Source organism: Pogoniulus pusillus, chromosome Z (assembly GCF_015220805.1).
Source record: "Pogoniulus pusillus isolate bPogPus1 chromosome Z, bPogPus1.pri, whole genome shotgun sequence".
In the NCBI taxonomy this organism is placed as follows: Eukaryota; Metazoa; Chordata; class Aves; order Piciformes; family Lybiidae; genus Pogoniulus; species Pogoniulus pusillus.
The window spans coordinates 95,538,701-95,553,028 of record NC_087309.1 but is presented as its reverse complement, the minus strand read 5'-3'; positions in this window follow the sequence as shown (position 1 = coordinate 95,553,028).

Sequence of the window (14,328 nt, the reverse complement as noted above, 5' to 3'; positions counted from 1 at the left end):
TAGTTGTGCTATCTAATCAAGACAACCCTATTAAAGCCAAGCCAAAATGCTGGATTTTTTTGTGCTGTCTCTATTCCAACATCATTCTGTATGCTATAGTGTATGAAACATGTTAATCAATGAATGTTACTTGCTGCTACAGGCTATGTTTTGCAACCACATTAAACAGAAGTATATTTTCTTTTGCAAATATTCCACATTCTGAGTTCTGTTGCATCAGTTATAACTAAAACTTTCCAATGTGGCCTGACCAGTGCTGAGTACAGGTGAAGAATAACCTCCCTTGTCCTACTAGCTACACTGTTCCTGATCCAGGCCTGGAAGCCATTAGCTCTCTGGTCATCTGAGCATGCTGCTGGCTCATCTTCAGCCTACTATCTATCAGTACCCCCAGGTCTCGTTGTGCCTGGCTGCTCTCCAGCCACTCTGTCCCCAGTCTGTAACACTGCTTAGGGTGGCTGTGGCCAAAGAGTAGAACCCTGCACTTGGCCTTGTTAAATCTCATCCTATTGGCCCCTGCCCATCCACCCAGCCTGTCAAGATCCCTTTGCAGGGCTCTCCTACCCTCAGACAGATTGACATCTGCTCCTAGCTTGGTGTCATCTGCAAACTTACTGATGCTGGACTCAATTCCCTGGTCCAGATCATCAAGAAAGATATTGAACAGGACTGGGCACTGATCCTTGGGGAACACCGCTAGTGACTGGCTGCCAACTGCATGTGGCACCATTCACTACCACTCTCTGGGCCCAGTCTTCCAGCCAGTTTTTGACCCATATCAGAGTGAATCTGTCTAAGCCATGAGCTGCCAGCTTGGCCAGGAGCTTGTTGTGGTAGATGGTGTCAAAGGTCTTGCTGAAGTCCAGGTAGACTACATCCACAGCCTTCCCTGCATTCACGAGGCAGGTAACCTGATCATAAAAGGAGATCAGGTTGGTCAGGCATGACCTGCCCTTCCTAAATCCATGCTGGCTGGGCCTGATCTCTTGGCCAACCTGCAGGTGTTTTATGATGGCACTCAAGATGACCTTGCTTGGCACTGAGGTCAGGCTGACAGGTCTGTAATTTCCTGATTCCTCCCTCCAGCCCTTCTTGTCGGAAATTGCAGAATAATATTATAATAATTGTAGAAAAATGCTATAATCAATTCCTGCTCACTCAATAGACATGCTGACACTTAGCTAAGTGTTCAGACAAAAAATACTGTTTGTTAAGTATCCTAGAATTTTACCAGAAATTAAAAAAACAAACAAACAAAAAAAAAAAAAAAAAAAAAACACCCTGTTTTTTAAAGTGGAAATGCAAAAATTATTTTCAGCTAACCATAACTCTATGTTCAGGAAGAAGTCTGCTAAAAACTCAGAGAAAAAAACACCTTTTGAACTTCACCTGTAATATGTTAATGGAAATTTTTTGTTCCTGTATAACAGTCTCATGTTTGACAACTATGTTACCCTTCATTATCATAAAGAGTCCATAGCACTTTTATGACAGCTAATTAATGTAATAATTTCTAAAAAACTAAGTGGTTCTACCTAGCCTGTCTTTACAAAGCATGTCACAGGAACACCACTGACTACTATGTATGGTTAGGAATTCCCTTTCTGTCTTTTCCTTATGGACACCTCCTGCAGTGGACACCTTCACAAAGATTGAAACCCCAACTCAGAAAATCACCTATGCACCTATTTAAATTTAAGCATGTGAATAGACCCATTCATTTATGAGGGAATATTTAATGCTTCAACTTAAGCATATGTTTGAGTTAAGGCAGATGAGGCCCTATAGCATACTGCAGAGAAACATGCCACCTACCGTTTCAGCAACATGGTGTTCTACAGCACCTGAATTTTCTTTGGAAATTGTCCATCTTGTTAAAAAACAGACTCAGACTTGATTAGCTTATAAAAACTGAATAGCTTGCAATTTAAGGTAGCTCAGCTGCACATGAGTGGGCAAAAGAAGTTTTGTGCCAGGGAAACATACTCCCTCAGTTTTCAGAATGACCTATTTTTTTCCAAAGGCTTTTCATTCATATCAAGATAAATTACTAGAAGGAAATCACATTTTATTCACCCTATGAAATATTTACAGTCTTCTCACTATTTTCATCAGATCAATTTGGGCCTCAATCCTGTTCCACTCAATTTCAAAGGAAATAAGATCCAACCATTAGAAAATAAAAAATAGCTTTTAGTGTTATATTTCTGCTAAAAACATTTTTTAAAAAATTATTTATATAGGAACCCTTTTTTTTTTTTTTTTTTTTCTTATTCATGTATATTTGGTGTTTGAGTCCACTAAACTAAATGGAGAAAACCACAGCTTGAATCTCACAGAGACTCTGGACTAGATTCATGTGTCTGGCCTTAGGGGTCCTGTCAAGGTCCGGAGGAGCAGAGATTAACAGTATCCAGAGGAGCTAGACCAGTTCTTATGGATTCCGTGTTGTGAAATTAAGGTGCAAACGAGACCAGATATCACCATGAAACTGTTTATCAAAGGATAGGGTTGGGCAAAATGGAGGAAGAGAGGGGAGAAGGGGGAGAGAGAAAGATCAGAACAGAGGGAGAGAGGGGAAAAGGGGGAGAGAGAAAGATAAAGAGATCGATGGAGAAGAGACGAAGGAGCAGGGAAGGGGAAAAGGCTGTGATCATATTACCCTCAGTCACAGATGAAGGGGAGAGAGAGAGATGGGTGCGTGGCCCAGGGATGATCTTCTGTGGAGTTTGTCAGAGGTTCTCCAGGTGGTGTGCAGTTCTGGTGGTCTGGTGATGGTCTGCCCTCAGTGGTCCGGTGGAGATGTCACTGGTGGTCCGAAGGAGGTGCCACTCTTGGTCTGGTGGGGATGCCATGGGTGGAGATGTCACTGATGGTCCGATGGAGGTGCCACGCTTTGTCTGGTGGGGATGCCACACTTTGGCAGGCATTTCTCCTGCCTTTTTATACAGTTTTCTGCTCAGTGTCCAGCTGCAGCCCCCCCAGGGCATCTTCCTGTGCATTCTCACACATTCGCAGGGGTCCGACGTCGCCGGGGAGAGGGCCTCCGCCCTCTCTCAGCTACACCTGTCCACACCCTGCATACACAGCCCTTGGGGGCAGCTGAGATAAGATGGAGGCTTCCTGGGCAGTCCAGCCAGGGTGAGGTCTCGGAGTTTCAAAGGTATTGTCTGTTGATTTGCATCTCTGAGCTTTTGGGCCAAGCACCGAGTCTGAGTCCCAAAAGTAACAAGATTAAGGAGAGATGATGCAATCTTTGTTGATTAAGGAGGGACGATGCAATCTTTATCTTTGTTGATTAACGAGAGAGAGGATCAGACTCTCACAGGTCCTGACTAACCACTCATTGCAGAGCAGTTCATTATATCTTGTGTAGCAGATAATGTGAAAAGATCTTCTTAATTTCCTATGATTTTGGTCAATAATACATTGAGGCATAGGTGTACAGTAAGACAGGAAAATGGTCTTTTGAGGTAATCCAGAGTAGCAGTCATCTACTCATGAAGAAGTTACGTTTGCTGTAGCTCAAGTTTTGTGTTACATAAAGACTTAGATTTATGCACATGTGCACGTTCACAGTTAACTTCATTTAAACATGGATGGAATTTTCTACTGCATTTGCTCTGGGTCAGGCTTTAAAATGTTTGTAACTACATTCCTTTACAATCAACTTTTAGAAAGCCTAGAGAAATATTTACTATTCACTGGGGACTAGCTACATGATGAGTACTTATATCAAACTTTTGTCATTTCTAAGTTATGTTAAGGTTAAAAAAATAGAGTTGAAAAAACTTTTTCTTTATTAAGAAGTTCATTGTTTTCATTCAGGCAAAAATCAGAAACAGATGAATGCACCTGACTCCATCTGCAAAAAGGAGGAAAAAAATACCTTTGAGCAGAGAGCAGTTACTTAGAATCATAAGGCAGAAAAGTGAGAATTTTTGTAACAATGAGCATCTGCAAACAGGTACTTTCACCAGCAAATATTTTCAATCTCAACCACATCTTCGTCTCTTCTCCCCAGTCTCTCTTCTTGCACGATGCCTTTCTAGTCTTCCCCTCCTAGCATCCTTTGCCTAAGATATTTGCCAATCTGACTTTCCCCCTTTTCTATCTTAGTAACCTTCTTTCATCCCTTCTGCCATTTACCGGTTTTATTGGTTCTATTGATACCCTAGAGGCAATAAACTCATTAGTAGTTGTATGGCTTGTGAGAGCCTGGCAGCAACAGGAGTTTAATATTATAAAAGCAAATGTTTCACTGAACAAGAAGCACTACAGTTTTCTGCATGGGCCTAATGATACAAACCAGACTTTCTAAATACTTGAGTCATCCTTTCAGCAGTTTGTGACGAAGCTGAGGAAAGAAATATCAAAGATAAGGAAGCAGAAAAGAGAACATGGCATAGAGGTGGGCAGCAAATTTCAACTGCATTTAGTAAATCCTAAAAAGTTGTGATACCTGACATGATTATATTATTGCTATGAATAAGACATTTTAAAAAATGCTTATCTGTAATTAGTTTGCCAATTACACATGATTAATTTATCATGCAACTCTATTTGCCCCTCCTCTTCCCTTGTAACCCACTTCAGTGAATTAACTAGATGAATCCTTTGTAATAAACTGAGAGACATGAATGATGCTAATAGCCACAGGCTATCCTCGTTTTTCTTTTTTGTCAGACATAAAGTATTTCAGAAGAGGTCTTTACAGTGTGCTGGTTATCTGTGCAAATATAAATGGTGTTTCAGCTTCACAATTGCACTTTAGAGGCAGGTTATTTTTTAGCTATCCACTTTGGTGCACTAAGTCAAATTTCTCCCAAGGTAATCAATGAGTTCTCGACAAAGTCTTCATGAATTCTCTGTCAAAGTCTTCCAAATGTTTCAGTGCTGCTGTGGTGATCAAAACCAGGTGGTTGTAACTGGGAGTTTAAAATCAGTCTCTATCATTTTCCTGTACATCAAGTTCAATTCCTTGTGCATCCTTATATATAAGCATGACCTCTTAACTATTTCATTAAAATCCAAAGTGCCCTGTAGGCTAAGTACATCAAATTTGTGACGTACACAAACAAGAAGCACGTATGTTTACAAAAAGACTGCTCCAAATACAAGTCACTTCTCAGTGATGGCTCCTCGACTAAACACTGCAAATAACTCCTTTTTATTTGAAAAAATAAAAAAGTTTTCTCTAGCTACAGCATTATCCATGTCATTTCTGTAAACAGCAATAGAATGTAAGCAAGTCCAAAAAGTTACATACCTGCAAATGAATCTGAGCAGAAAGCTAAACATCCACTAATATATGAACACACTAGAAGATAATGTGTGACACTTTCATTCACCTTAATTAGAGTTTATTGGAACCTGCTTTGATTCTTACAATGGTGATTCCAAAGATCTTCTCTGACAGGTTAATGAAGATTCAAAATAAATTGTGTTACTAATGAGGATCTGCCCAAATTAATCATCTACTATTATTAACAATTCCAGATGCCAAATTCTAAAGATTAGATTATGTAAAACAAAGTAAAATAATGAAGCAGACAAAGGGAAATATTACTACGAGGTAGGTTATTTCTAAACCAAAAGTAGAGTATCAGCTGTTATTCCTTTCAATGTTGTAGCTTCAAATGTTTAAAGGAGTTGCTCCTACTGACACCATTGCGGTACTGGATCAAGGACGCACAGGAAAAATGCAAATGTATGTTGGTTTGATAATAGTCTCCTGATTCATTCAGTGCATAATTCCTATCCCTTTTCTTTCTCTCTCTGAACATATGGTAGTTTTAAACCAAGTGGATTAAGCAATGCTGGAAGGAAAAAATAATTCTTCTTAGCAGTTAATCTGAATTTAGAACTAATCATTTGCTGCGTGTTCTGATTAATTTTCTGATGCATTAGAGTTGTGATCTGGCATTTTCCATTACTTCGATGACATAGCTCAATTATATCTTTCCTTATGCCTTTTCTTCCTGGGCTAATCATTCCATTCCAATAACTGTACAGTGGTTATTTTCTATGTCATAATAGTTTTCATTTCCCCTTCTTAGACCCTTTAGTTTTTCTCTCATTGTGAGATATTTTCTTCTTCCAAGATACACTGGACAGAACTATTTATTGTGTCCAAAGCATTCTGTGGACTAAAATAACATTATACAATTTTTATCACTTCTTGTACTTAAGACAATGTAACATTTTGTTTTTCATTGGGTTTTTTTTTTCCTCCCCTTATTGCTATAGATTGTTTTGGTTTGGTTTTGTTTGGGGTTTTTTGGTTGGTTGGTTGGTTTGATTTTGTTTTGTTGTTTTACAGCATGCATAGCAGCATGCCATTTTTTCCTATATTAGTAGATCTTGTTTTGTAAGATGCTCGATGGTTTCTTTCCATTACAATATATCATATACTGTTTCATTCAGCTGTTTTTCCCTATTGATTTCTCTGAGAGAATCTTTAAGATTTCTTATGACAACAATCTTTCCAAATCTAACTAATTTTGAGTCATTTAAAAAACTGTAGTAACATTTTTCCTGGTGTGTCCACCCAATAGCAGGCCAATGACTCCCTTAACAAAAGTATCTACATTCATTTCATCAGTAAACTTATCCTCTGTGACTTTGCCTAATCCAATAGTGTACTGTGCCAGAGAATTTTACCCTCTAACCTTGCACTGTGTGAAAAGTTTACATTAAATGTGTTGCTTCATAATTCATTGAGCATTCTATATTGAGAGGCAGTGAAGCAACATTCCCTGCTTATCTCCTTCATCTATTGATGGTTTCATAGGCCTTTATTTTCTTCTTTTCCCTTTCCAGTCACCTCTTCCAAGGAGAAATTTCTTATTGCATTGTCTTTTTGAAAAGAAACTGTCAATCCTGACAGTTCTTCCTACGTTTCCATGTCTATGCATTTATATTAGTATGAATAACTTTTTTCTGAGATAGAAAAAATCTACTTTATGCAATGTTCCAAAAAATGTCTATATCATGAATTTATACATTGTAGTTTTCTCCTTTTGTTTTCATGTCTTCTCCTGAGAATTCTTAATAGTGTACTCAGCTTCTTTTAATTGCCATGTAAATTACTTTTTATAGATCTACGCACAAAGATGATAAGCCCTCTTTCCTAAACCAGTTAACAATCTATAACTGGACATGCATAATTATTTTTTTCTCTATATGCATTATTTTGTATTTGTAGACACTGAGCTTCATATGCTGTTTCATCACCCAGTGGCTCTATTTTGTAAAACTGTTCTGCTACTCTTAGCAGATAAATGCAAATGTAATTCCAGACTTGAGGAAAGAAATTAAAAATTGTTCTTTGAAGATTTGTATCTAGAAAAAGATAAGATCATGCTCTCTGGGAGAAACACATGGACTTATGTCAGAGCATCTACCTAGGTCCTGGACATCCGGTTACTCTCTCTTACAGTCAACCAGACTTTGAAAAACTCACTGAAAGGTCTGAAAAACTGCTGACTTTACAGAGCTCAATATTTCAATCACATGGTTTTGACCCAGTGAGAAGAAAGTGGCTGGAATAGAGAGGCTGGGAAAAAAGAATGCACGTGAGTATGAAATCGGCCTTGCAGAGTTGTCTCCAAAGAAGAAGACACTAAAAGAAACCTTTCACTTCTTAAAACTCAGTACTCTGAAGGTATATCTTAATACTCAAAGACAGACCAAATAATACTTTTTTCTTTGTCTCTCTTTCTTAAAAAAAAAAAAAAATATTTTTGACTGTCTAATAATTCTGTCACATGTTAGCCAGCCCTGATTAACATATTTTTACAAACTGATGAAACCAACATTTACAACTTCCCTTTGAACATTTTGTGATGTAGCACCTACATATAAAGAATTCTGCTGCTGGCCTTGTTCCAAGTATGATTAGAAACTATCAATAAGATATCTTAGAGAATTAGAAAAGTTGGACCTTACACATTCATATGGAATTAGAAAGTCTTATGACAACACAGGAAACTGTCAGCTGGTTCTCAAAGTGTCACACAAGAAACCAATCCACTATCAGAAAGGTAATTTGTTAAACCTAACTGACATGGCCTCTTCATCATCTTTGTCGCCCTGCTCTGGACACGTTTCAGCACCTCAACATCTCTCTTGAATTGAGGAGCCCAGAACTGGACACAGTACTCAAGATGTGGCCTGACCAGTGTTGAGTACAGGGGAAGAATAACCTCCCTTGTCCTACTCGCCACACTGTTCCTGATGCAGGCCAGGATGCCATTGGCTCTCTTGGCCACCTGGGCACACTTCTGGCTCATCTTCAGCCTACTATCTATCAGTTCCCCCAGGTCCCTTTCCTCCTGGAAAACCAAAATTAAAAAAACTCATGCACCTGGAGTAATCTACTGCTACTTATTTAGTTTCGGTTTCCTAAAGCTACAAATTCCTTAGGTTTCTTTATTGGATATTGGGATATAGCAGTCTTGCTATGATAAAATGCTGTGTTCTCAGGATAAAACTAGTTATTATTGCAACAAAAGTCCATTTATGCATAAATGTCTATGCATACTGCATAAGAAATACAATTTTCTAAAAATTCTCCTATTAGCACAGGTTACAATTGCCGAGGCTTTTCAGCCTGGAGAAGATAAGGCTTCAAGGAGACCACATAGTATCCTTTCAGTATCTGAAGAGGGCCTACAAGAGGGCTGGGAAGGGACAATTTACAAGGTCTTGTAATGACAGGATGAGGGATAATAGGTTTACACTGGCAGAAGAGCGATGCAAACTAGATGTTAGAAAGAAATTCTTTACAGTGAGGGTGGTGAAACACTGGAACATATTGCCCAGGGAGGTTGTGGATGCTCCCTCCCAGAAATGCTAAAGTCTAGGTTGGATGAGGCCTTGAGCAACCTGTTCTAGTGGGAGGTGTCCCTACCTATGACAAGGAGTTGGAACTAGATGACCTTTGAGGTCCCTTCCAACATAAACCAGTCTATGATTCTTTTGCAAATACATCATTTTCCTGCCATGATCTTTTACTTCCTCCAGAATCAGAAAAAGCAAAAACAACAACCAAATAAACAAAAAGGAGAAACATAACAAACAAAAAACAACCCTAAACTAAAATTAAAAGATAATAGATTGTTAAAAAATGCTGGTTTACTATGTAGATTGAATAGGATAATTAAGGTTTGTGGTGGTTTAGGTGTTCCCTGCCCCCCACACTTTAGAAGGTACCCAAACTAGACTCAGCCGGTTCTGGGAATATAAATGAAGCTATTTATTTACAGCTAGCACAATATACAAGCAGCTATTTACAGTATATACAGTTATATACAGAAATATACAAAGTAAAAGTAATACAGAAACACAACTCCCCTCCCAGAAACCTGAGTCCCCAGGAGGGGCTCTCAAACAACCCCAACACCTACCCCAGCCCCTCTCAAACTTACCCCAGTTCCCAGGAAGAATAGAGGTTCAGCCAAGAGGTTAAGAAGCAAGGTTAGTGGCAGGCGAGGTTAGGGAGATGTAGCTCAGACAGAGTCCAGCCAGAAAGTGAAGACAAAATGGCGAGAGTGTTATCTAATGTTTACATTCTTCTTCAGCGAGACCATGAGGGAAGGAGACATCACCGTTTTTTGTTTTTTTCACAGCCTATGATCTCGTTTTTCTCATCAAAACATTCTAGCTTGCTTCAAACTAGCACAATCCACCCCCGTCTACATCACTCAGAGTATTGCTTAGAACTACCTGCTCTAATTTAAACCAATATTTACAAAAATGAATTTTACAAGTTCAGTTCAAACTTCATTCCAGTTATCTCAGATGTAGGTGATTCAAAAGCTCAGAACAGTTTGTCTCCTCACAGATGAGAAGAGAACAGGGACTCCGAGGAGATGTTGAGTTCGTGCTCATGTACTGTAGATTCTCTTGTAGATTCTCTTTATTGTTGGATGCCGATGGTACCTAGAACAGAAAACTCCTTAACAGCTTGTATTATGCACTCTGAATTTAAACTCTCAGCTAAGGTTAAATTTCTCTGTGGAATACACTGGATTTCACCATTCTCCTGCATTACCCAGCAGGTGTGAGCAGTACCTTCAGCAGACACCACCCCTTGGACAGGTTTCCCTTCACCCAAAGGAGAAAATACCCAAACAGTTTTCCCTAACAGATTTTTTTCACATACAACAGGAACTTTATAACCGTCTACTGTTTGGACCAAATCTGATTGTGCAGGTCCTGCTCTGTTTACTGAACCTCTACTATTTACCAACCAGGTAGCTTGTGCTAAATGCTTGTCCCAGTTTTCTCAGAATTCCACCCCCCATGGCTTTTAGGGTGGTTTTCAGCAAACCGTTGTAGCGCTCAATCTTCCCTGAAGCTGGTGCATAGTAGGGTATGTGATAGATCCACTCAACACTGTGCTCTTGGGCCCAGTCTTTCACAAGATTGTTCTTGAAATGAGTGCCATTGTCTGACTCGATTGTCTCTGGAGTTCCATGTCTCCACATGATTTGTCTCTCCAAGCCAAGAATGGTGTTACTTGCAGTAGCATGTGGAATTAGATAGGTTTCCAGCCATCCAGTGCTGGCCTCTACCGTCGTCAGCACATACTGCTTGCCAGAACGAGATTGAGGTAAAGTGATGTAGTCAATCTGCCAGGCTTCTCCATACTTGTACTTTGACCACCTCTCACCATACCATGAGGGCTTGATTCGCTTAGCCTGCCTAATAGAAGCACAGATGTCACAGTCATGAATTACTTGGATGATAGCATCCATGGACAAGTCAATTGACCTATCGCATGCCCATCGGTATGTTCCATCTCTACCTTGATGTCCAGACGAATCATGGGCCTACTAAGCTAAGAACAGTTCACCTCGGTGTTTCCAATCAAGGTCAAGATCAGAGTTGATATCAATTTCAGAAATCTTAGCATCTTGGTCTGTCTGCTGGTTGTGGTGATGTTCCTCAGTGGCTCTGTTCTCAGGCATGCGTGCGTCTACGTGCCGCAACTTCACTGGAGTTCTCTCCAACCGTACATCTATGTTCTGCTATAGATCAGCACACCAAATAGGCTTTCCTTTCCTCTTCCAACCATTCTTCTTCCATTCCTTTAGCCAACCCCATAGAGCATTGGCTACCATCCATGAGTCGGTGTAGATGTAAAGGAAAGGCAAATTTTCACATTCAACCACATCAAGAGTAAGCTGGACAGCTATTACCTCAGCGAACTGACTGGATTCTCCTTCTCCATCTCTCACTTGGGTAACTCTAGTGGTAGGACTCCAGACTGCTGGCTTCCATCTTCACTTGTTCCCAACAAGTCAACAGGAACCATCTGTGAACAAAGCATAGTTCTTTTCCTGATCAGATATATCACCATAGGGAGGAGCTTCCTCAGCACAAGTTATTTTCTCCTCTGGAGGTTTAATACAGTCTGTGCCTTCCGGTCAGTTGGTGATCACCTCCACCAGACCAGATAGGTCAAGATTATCCATTCGTGCTCATTGGGTTTTCAAAGCCATCCATTTAGACCAGGTTGCATCTGTGGCATGATGTGGTGATGAACCTTTGCCCTTGAACATCCAGTTAAGAACTGGCAGTCTAGGAGCTAAAAGCAATTGTGACTCAGTTCAAATCACTTCAGAAGCTGCTTTCACTCCTTCATAGGCTGCTAGTATCTCATTCTCTGTTGGGGTGTAATTTGCCTCTGAACCTCTGTAGCCAAGTCCCCAGAAACCAAGTGGATGACCACGTGTCTCATTTGCAGCTCTCTGCCAAAGTCTCCATGTTGGACCATTGTCACTGGCAGCCATGTACAAAATGTTCTTAATGTCTGGACCAGATCTCACAGGTCCCAAGCCCACTGCATGGACTACTTCTCGCTTGATCTGATCAAAGGCTGCTTGTTGTTCAGGTCCCCACTCGAAATTGTTCCTATTACGAGTCACATCATGCAGAGGTTTGACAATCTGACTGAAACCAGGAATGTGTAGTCTCCAAAATCCCATTGCACCTAAGAAAGAAAGGGTGTCCTTCTTTTTGATGGGAACTGCCATGGTGGAGACTTTGTTGATCACATCCTGAGGAATGTGACGGCAACCATCCTGCCACCGCACTCCCAGAAACTAAACTTCTCTGGCAGGTCCTTTGACCTTATCTCTCTTAATGGCAAAACCTCCTTGCAACAAAATGTCAATGATTTTGTTACCTTTCTCAAAGACTTCCTCAGCAGTTTGGCCCCACACAATGATGTTGTCGATGTACTGGATGTGCTCTGGAGCTTTACCTTTCTCCAGTGCATTGTGGATGACTGAATGACAGATGGTTGAGCTGTGTTTCCACCCCTGAGGCAAACAGTTGAACTGGTACTGGATTCCTCTCCAGGTGAATGCAAACTGAGGCCTGCACTCCTTTGCTATGGGAATAGAGAAGAAAGCATTAGCAATGTCTATGGTTGCATACCATTTAGCCTCCTTCGATTCCAGCTCGTACTGGAGTTCCAGCATGTCTGGCACAGCTGCGTTCATGGGTGGAGTCACCTTGTTGAGGGCACAAAAATCAACTGTGAGCCTCCAATCACCGTTAGCTTTGCTCACAGACCAGATGGCACTGTTGAAATGTGAATGAGCTTTCTCGATGACAGGCTGATCCTCCAATTGATGAATCAGCTGATGAATGGGCAACAAAGAGTCACGGTTAGTTCTGTACTGCCTGTGGTGAACAGTTTGAGTTGCAATTGGCACTTCCAGATCCTCTATGTCATGATGTCCCACAACTGCAGATTCATCAGAAAGTTCAGGTCTAACAGACAATTTCAATTTACCATCCTCAATCTCTACAGATGCTATTCCAAAAGCCCATTTGTGACCCTTAGGATATTTGAAACAACCTTGTCTCAAAAAGTCAATTCCCGGAATGCAAGGTGCATCAGGACCAGTTACAATAGTATGTGTCTTCCACTCTTTACCAGTTAAACTGATCTCAGTCTGCAACTTCATTAACTCTTGAGATCCACCAGTGATTCCAAAAATAGATATGGACTTTGTCCACTTGCAATTGGATGGCAACAAAGTACACTGAGCACCTCTGTCAACTAAAGCCCTGTATTTCCGAACTTTTGAACTGCCAGGCCACCTAATGAATACATTCCAATAGATTTGGTTCTCTTCACTATCCCTCTCCTCCTCCTGGCTGGAGGCAGGGCACCCCTAATGCTGAACATGGCATATGGGGTGTACACAGTGATTGGTGTTGTTGTGAGAGGAATTGCAACTGTTGGAACAATTGTAGTTGCTCTCGGGAGGTGAAGAAGTGACAGCTACTCTTCTGGCATTGTTGCCTCTGTTTCTGCCACTCTGCGGTTCCCTGACTCTCTTTGAAAGAGCTGAAGTAGGTTTACCATCCCATTTGTTCATGTTCTCACCGTATGTGTCACGCAGAATTATCCACAGTGATGCACATGATTGCTGATGTCTAGGTGGAATTTGTCTCCTCCTGGGCTGGAATTGCCTTGCAGGAGGTGGGCGTCTGTTCCTGATGGCAGAAACATGCACCCATTCAGATGATGCAGGGACGGTATCCTTTACCAGATTAGTAATATTTCTGAGATCCTCCTTCAGTTCTTTCATGCCATTCGTAATGCCATTCTCAATGCTATCCTTTATCCCTTTCATCTCTGTCGTCATGGTTTGTATGGCAGAGACTAGGCCGGAATGTGACAAGCTGTCCTCTGTCTGCCTGAGCTGGTCAGTGAATTCACCAACAGTGATAGACCTTCCATTATCACCCCTTGATAGAAACTTGCTGCCCAAGATGTTAGCATAGGATGAAGGAGCAAGCTTAATCAGCTTCTTCATGAGACCTGTTCCAAGAGGAATCTTATCAGGCTCATGAGTGCCATGATCTCCATAAAGCACTTCCTTCACAGCAAACTCCTTCAGAAACTTAATTCCCTGCTCAATGGTGTTCCACTTCTTGGCAGCCCATGGCAGATCATCTTGGGAAGGATATCTCATAGCCACAGCCAACAGAAGGTGTGTCCACAAGCTAATCTTACCAAGAGGACTTGCTAGGTCTTTGTCCACTCCACTCTCCTTGGTGAGTGGTCCCAGCTGCTTGGCAGACTTATCTCCTACCTGCTTGGCAGACTTGTCTCCTACCTGCAGGGCATTAGCACCAGTTCTACGGCATCTCACTAGCCAGCTTAGGATTGGTTCACCTGATTCCCTTGGGTATTCCTTTCTAACTTCCCTGACCTCTCTGAGTGGATCGTTGGAGTCCTGGATGTCATCCTCCTCCTCTTCCTCTTGTTGATCTGGTTGTCTCTGGCCTAGAAACAGA